Source organism: Bidens hawaiensis, unplaced genomic scaffold (assembly GCF_021521415.1).
Source record: "Bidens hawaiensis isolate Kalapana, Puna unplaced genomic scaffold, B.hawaiensis_p1.1 tig00083024_1, whole genome shotgun sequence".
In the NCBI taxonomy this organism is placed as follows: Eukaryota; Viridiplantae; Streptophyta; class Magnoliopsida; order Asterales; family Asteraceae; genus Bidens; species Bidens hawaiensis.
Window position 1 is genome coordinate 9002 of NW_027503939.1, and position 7426 is coordinate 16427.

The 7426-nt window shown below is 36.8% G+C and overlaps 1 non-coding gene across 1 annotated transcript; it reads right to left on the reverse strand.

The window, feature by feature from the left end:
- TRNAF-GAA (transfer RNA phenylalanine (anticodon GAA)) lies at positions 1–73 on the reverse strand. Its single transcript has one exon. It is a non-coding gene; the product is annotated as a tRNA-Phe (tRNA).
- Positions 74–7426: the final 7353 nt, after the last annotated feature.

Consider the following 7426-nt stretch of genomic DNA (forward strand, 5'->3'; position numbering starts at 1 on the left):
TGTCAGGAACCAGATTTGAACTGGTGATACGAGGATTTTCAGTCCTCTGCTCTACCAACTGAGCTATCCCGACTATTCCTGAAATGTATATTGTGTTATAAATATAACACATTATAGGTAACAATTTTCACATATTGTTACTTAACCATCTTAAATAACACTATGGGGAATGCTCTCTCTCAAAGTGTAAATCATCCATATGATTTATTTAAATCATCCATATGATTTATTCATTTCACAAGTACATTGTATTTAGGAACCCTTTTCAAATAACATAAGTGTTAATATTTATTTACTATGATCATATCATAAATAAACAAATATAATTGGTGTTTGTCTAGCTTGTTATTCGGTATGACCAAACTTGGATCATAACGTACTAGCCACATCAATAATAATATGTGTCTTGGGCAGACCGAGACCAATAGTAAATACATATATAACTTCAAACAACAAGAAATTTTTAATATCTTTTTTAAGATGACAAGATGATTTTTAAGTGCAATCCATATTCATACGGAATGAAAGTACTAAAAGACGTCATTTTACAAATTAATGACGTTACACAGGAGAATGTTTAAACAAAATTTAAAACTTTAAAACATAGTCTTGCTTATTTAAAATAAACATTTTGATATTGTCTTTACTCTTCACTCTTGATAAAGCTACATTTAGTTAACCATGTGTAAAACCCAGACCTCTCAAATATACGTCAACTCTTGCAAGCTACAAAAAACTAAACAGAAAATAATATTAAAAGACATAATGTTATAAAAAATGACATTACATAGTAGAATGTTTACAAAGAAAATTTAGAACTTTAAAACATAAAGTTATTAGTAGGTGGTGTATACGGTTATAATATGAAATAATAGTTAAAAGTTAAACATTGATTTAAATGAGCAATTAGCATTTAAATTTCATAAAGTTACAAATAAAGAAATTACATGGATTAGATAAACGATATAACGCTAATAAAAAAAGATGTTTGTATATGTACTATAAGTCATATGTGAACGTCAACATGATGCAAATAGGCCGCCCAACACCTGTAATATGAATTCTAACTCCTTGTAAATATTCTTATATTTGACCTAGAGGTGTTCAAAAAAACCGGTTACGGAACCGGTTTGGCCGGTTCAACCGGAAACCGGTTTTTTAAAAACCGGTTTTTTTAAAAACCGGTTTGACCGGTTTACGTAACCGGTTTACGTATCGGTTATACGTTTTGGAGCCAAAACCGGTTTTATAACCGGTTTTTTTTATAACCGGTTTTTTTTAATAACCGGTTATTAAAAAACCGGTTAACCGGTTTTTAAAATAACCGGTTTATTACCGTTATAAAAAAAACCGGTTAACCGGTTTTTTAATAACCGGTTAACCGGTTAAACCGGTTTTCGAACGTTACCAAACGGCTTTATAGCCGTTTTTTTTTTTTTTTGACCGTTTTTTAGCCGTTTTTTTTTTTGTTTTTTTACCATTTTACCCCCACAAACATCTATATATAGTTTAGGTTGGGTATTGGTTAGATCACACTTGATTATACAACTCCAAACGCTCTAAACGTTTATTTCATACGCGATTATACAACTCCAAACGCTCTTCTTTCGTAGTCGTTTATTTCATACTCGAGTATACCACTCTTAATTCGTAGTCGATTATCATGGCCTCCCAAAGTGCTGCTTCATCGGTCAACATGGGTGCCTCGAACACGGGAGAAACCGTCGTTCGGGTCATCCCCACGAAACGAAACCAAGATATTTGGCAACATTTCGACCTATGCGAAATGTCTAACGGAACCCAAAAAGCTAGATGCAAACATTGTTTGAAGTTTTATAACAAAGAAGCAAACTCCAGTTTAAGAGCTCATGTAGAAAAGCCCTCTTGCAAGGTCTTGAAGGACGAATCCGGAAGTAGTTCGCAGCCGGAGATGACGAATCAAGGAACGGTGTTTACGTACGACCTTGAAGCGGTACGTCAACAGTTTGGCAACTTTGTGATTCAACAATCACTTCCTTTCAACCACTTCGACAACCCTCAATTCACGGAGATGATGCAAAAGTATGTTCAACCACGCTACCAACACGTAAGTCGTTCGACCCTTAGAAGAGATTGTCTTAAAGCATGGAAAAACGCTAAATCCGAACTAATTTCATACTTTTCAAACTTACAAACTGGTGTGAACTTAACAACGGATGTGTGGTCGGTACCTAATGGTTCGCCCGACTCATACATTTGTGTGACGGCTCATTGGGTTGACCCCCGGTCGTGGCAAATGATGAAACGAACCGTTGCGTTTCAATTGTTTGATTACCCGCACACGGGTAGAAATATTTTTAAACTCTTGGATAAAGTCATTCGACAATACAAGATTGAAGATAAAATCTTTTCAATATCGTTTGATAACGCGTCCAACAATACGGCCGCGGTTGGCCATTTAAAATTAAAGTATAAACCTATCTGTGATGGAGCGTTTTTTCATAGCCGATGCATTGCACATATTATCAACTTGGCCGTGCAAGATGGGTTAAACGTGATCGAAACGCAAAGAAACAATTTTAAAAGAATGTTACGAGATGTTTTTAGCAACAATTCAACATTTTCAAGATACAAAAAATTTTGTGAAGAAGCTAACTGTCAATGGTTGGGGCCTAATTGGGATTGTCCAACAAGATGGAACTCGACTTGTGAAATGTTTGAGAAAGCCATCCAACAAAAACAATCGTTAATTGCGTTTCATCAAATTTTGTCAAATAGGGGTAAATGTGCACCGTACGATCCTAGAAACTGGTTATTGATTGAGATCGTTACGGAGGTTCTTCAAATTTTTAAATCTTGCACAACTAGTTTATCCGGGGTTTACTATCCAACAGGCCCCATTGCTTTACCAAAAATTGCTGTCATGTGCACAAAGTTGACTGAAATTCATTGTAGGGGTGCACCTTATTTTGATATGGGTGCAAAAATGAAAGAAAAATTTAGAAAATATTTTCAACAACTACCCGCTGTTTTGACCTGTGCGGCTGCGTTAAACCCTTGCATCAATGTTGGTGGTGTTGAAGCTTTAATAGAAAAAATTTGTGATGAGCTAGAGTTAAACGACGATCAAAACCCCCATTATAACCAAACTTTAAAGAATGCTTTCAACACCACCTTGGCAAACATGTATGATGTTTACCTTACAAAACACGGGTCGTCTTCCCAAATTCATGACTCGTTAAGAGCTGTTGCCCAATCCCAATCCCAAACCGACCTTGAAATGGGGATGTACTACATGATTTGGGAAGACGCCGGTAAACGTCAAAGGGTAAACACCCCAAGCAGTGAACTTGGAAGGTATGGTGGTACCAACTTTGTGAAACACATGACTCCGGATGAATTTAGAAGTCTTGATATGCTGGCTTGGTGGAGAGGTAAGGAGGATGAGTTTCCGATCCTCGCCGCCATGGCCAAAGATTTACTAACGGTCCAAGCTTCCACGGTAGCTTCGGAGTCTGCTTTTTCTGTTTCTGGCAGGGTTATATCGATTAGGAGGACTCGACTCACTCCACCAGCTGTAGAGATGTCGATTTGCTACAAGGATTACTTGGACTCTTTAGATAGGGCACAACATCAACGCTCACTCGAGGGGGAAATGGAGTATGAGGCGGCCTTGTATGAAGACGAGGTCAATCAAGGACACACTCAACCAATGACCGATGAAGAAGCCGCGTACGACGATTACCTAAGGAATAGCTCGGGATCGGGTAGCGAAGAAAATGAGTAACAAACATCAACTTGTTAATGTAATCGTGTCTAAGCATTCTTTAATGTTTGTATTTTTGAGTTACGAATATGCGATAACGATTTAATGTTTGTATTTTTAATGTAAAAGCTATAAATGAAAGTTATGTGTTTTTAATCTTCCAAGCAAAGAATGCTAACAACGAAACCCTAAACCCTAAACCCTAAAGCAAAAAAAAAAAAAAAAAAAAAAAAAAAAACCGGTTAACCGGTTAGACCGGTTATTAAAAACCGGTTGTAAAAAAACCGGTTTAATAACCGGTTCTAACCGGTTTCTAAACCGGTCCAAACCGGTTTGGCCGGTTTGAGTTTTCATTGACAAAAACCGGTTAATAACCGGTCCGGTTATTAACCGAACCGGTTTTTTTCTGGATAAAAAAAACCGGTCCGGTTAATAACCGAACCGGTTTTTTCAAAAAAACCGATTTGTGCACCTCTAATTTGACCCATATTACTGAATTAAATTTTGATTTGGCTTTCAATATGTAGAATTCCAAAATTAACGTTTGATTCGAAGATTTAAATTTGGTCCGCTTCTGTATAACCTATCTCTTACCCTTCAATAAGCCAACATATAGCATACTAAGAATGCGCATCAACATAATTTCATCATACACTATAGTAAAACTAATTTAATAACATCACAGAATATGCAGAAATTTCATATTCCCTTGAAAATTCCAACATTTCGGTAGTACTGTGAAACTAACATTTTAATAAAATTTACAAGAGGCGCAAAACAAATAAATTTCTATTGAAAAACATGTCAGAAATCATACTATTAATCGATCTCTTACGCAGCTTTCAAATGTTGGTGATACCTACATATCGAAAGGTATTACATGTTTGATAAACAATAAATTACCTTATAAGAAAATGTAAAATCCAATTTCCAATAAAATTCTATCAAATCAACTTAAATTAAAGCAATTTGGTCAAATGACATCTTGTGGTGACTGATATTTGGCTTTTGCTATTCAACAGTGTACATTATGTACATTGGAATATATGACAATTCGTAACTATAAATGAGTCAATTAAGTTATTCTAGTTGCCAAACAGGATCTGCAAGTGGTCGTCGTACCTTTTGCTATCCTCCATATTCCTTTTCAACATCACTATCAGGATCATATTCCTGAAGTTCAAGCTTGTAAATCGTAACATAAATTGTTGATTCGGATATTTGATAAGGAAGATTGGAATCTTCTCAACCTCCTCAAGAAATAGGCTAAGTATGGACTTCGAGCAAGCTTGGACCATCGAGCATGGTTTACTACCTCGAGCATGGTCTTCCAGCATATTCTTTTAAATGTTGAAGGCTTCAAGCAAGCTACACTTCTCCGAGCAAGAGTGTTCTTCTATCAAGTATGGATTGCCAATCGAGCAAACAGCTTGATCATTCAAGTTTTAGCCAAGTGATCCGAGCACAGGATGTTCGAGCATGTTGGTGACGAGCATGGATGCAATAAGAAGATGTCAATGCTACAAAGTATAGACTTCGAGCATAGTTCAGCTCCGAGCAAGATTCACATCCGAGCATGATGAAGATTGCTAATAAGTTCAAGACAGAATTGAAGACATCAAGAAAAATAGGTTTGCTCGAAGGACAACTTCGAACAAAGCAAGGTTTTGTCTAATTTCTAACTGAAATTATTCTAAGGAAAGTATGCTAGAAGCAACTCATTGAGCATAAACTGCATAGCAAGTCTGCTCGAGCAAGATAGATGTCATGCTCGAAGACCACACTTGTATTATTTTGTTTTGTCATTGATTAAGTAATGATTAGGGATTCTAGAAGGAATGCCAGGGTCTATAAATAGAGTCCTAGGTTTCCATTTAGGGAGGATAGAACGGATAAGGCTGGCAACGCACTAATTACGAGAAAACATTCCAAACGAATATTCTTTGTTTCCTCGTACAGCCGCCGCCGCCGTCACGAAACCCTAGACATTCCATTTACTGTTTCATTGAATGATATATTTAATACAGTAAATATTTGTCTTTGAATCTGTTCTTACCGAATATTATTTATTTTTTTCGTTGTCTTTATATCACACCTTCGTTCCCACTCATTGAATATCCTAATTCCGCCAGGATATCCAATAGGTCTTCGGGTTATTAGATCTGTGTGTTCTTGTCAACCTTCTTAAGGTTACACCAGATTCTCAGTCCTGACAAGTGGTATCAGAGCTGTGGAAGCTCGCTGAAGGCCACGGGACTGAAGGTTTGTAAGCTTGAAGCTTTAAAAGATTTTCGTCCGTGAAAGCTCAGATCTGAGAAGATGGATGATCAAGAGGTATCAACAAATAAGATTCCAAGACTTTTAGGTCAAGAAAACTTCATCAAATGGAAGGTCTTATTTGAAGCTACTGTTAACTATAATGACCTCGAGCTCTGGAACTCAATCCAAGATGGACAGTATAATCCCTCCCTCGCTACAAACAACAGTGCCACCATTGAAAGCAAGATGAAGAAAAGAGATGACAAGGAACTGTCAATGTTGAAACTAGGTCTCTCTTAGGAAATATTGACCAGTGTCAACCATCACAAAACTACTAAGGAGATGTATGATGCTGTTATTGACATGTTTGAGGGTAACACAGAGCTCAGAGATATCAAAAAGGATAGATTGAAACAACAGTTGGATCGATTCAAGTTCAAAGAATGTGAACGACTAAAGTCAGTGTTGCAGAGGTTCATGACCATTGTGAATGAAATCAAAACAACTGACTTACTGATTTTAGATTTTGAGATGAATAAGAAATTGTTGTCCTCATTGCCTGGAGAATGGTATACAACTAGCAAATTTATTAAGGAAAAGACCAATTTTCCCAACTTTAAGTTGGATGATTGATAGCATTTTTAAAGGCTGCTGAACATGAGATGATAGAAAATAATATGATAAGAGAAGAGAAGCTCAGCTTCCCAATGACAAATGCTCTAGTGGCACCTATGGGAAACCTCACCTTCAAGTCTAATCAACAGCCAATTGTGGAAGAACCAGCTGAAACAAGCTCAGTTTGTGGAGGAAGTCAATCAAGATTTAATGTACAAATGATTGAAGATGACACTACTTCAGCAACCAGTGGACACTCTCCCTACAAACAAAACAATTCAAGTCATGGAAAAGATTACCAAGCATTGTTTTCTATGTTCACCGATTCCTACCATGCCTTTGTGGCAAATAATCTGATCAACACAAGTATTGTGCAAGAAGATCTTGAACAGATAGATGTGGATGATCTTGAAGACATGGACATTAAATGGCAAGCTGCAATGTTGGCAGTCAGAAGCAAAAGACTATATAACAGGTGTAAGGCCCCGAAGCCCGGGAACCCCACAGTTGGTATTCATACAAAACACTTATTAAAATAATTAAACTTGAAAACGGTTTCTTCCATTAAAACAAACGTCTTAGAGGGTAAATTCAGCGGAAAACATAAATCGTAAGATAAGTTCCCTAAAACCCGGGAATTTTGCCCAAAACCAGTTTTAAATGTAATTCATAAAACTAATTAAAATAAAATTGTTCAAAGTACATTCTCCCATCCACGTATGCCCTTCACCGTCCAAGTAGCTTCGTGCACGTCCAAGCGATAAGGCATCCTCTTCCTAACCTGAAACTCACACTAACATGCACACA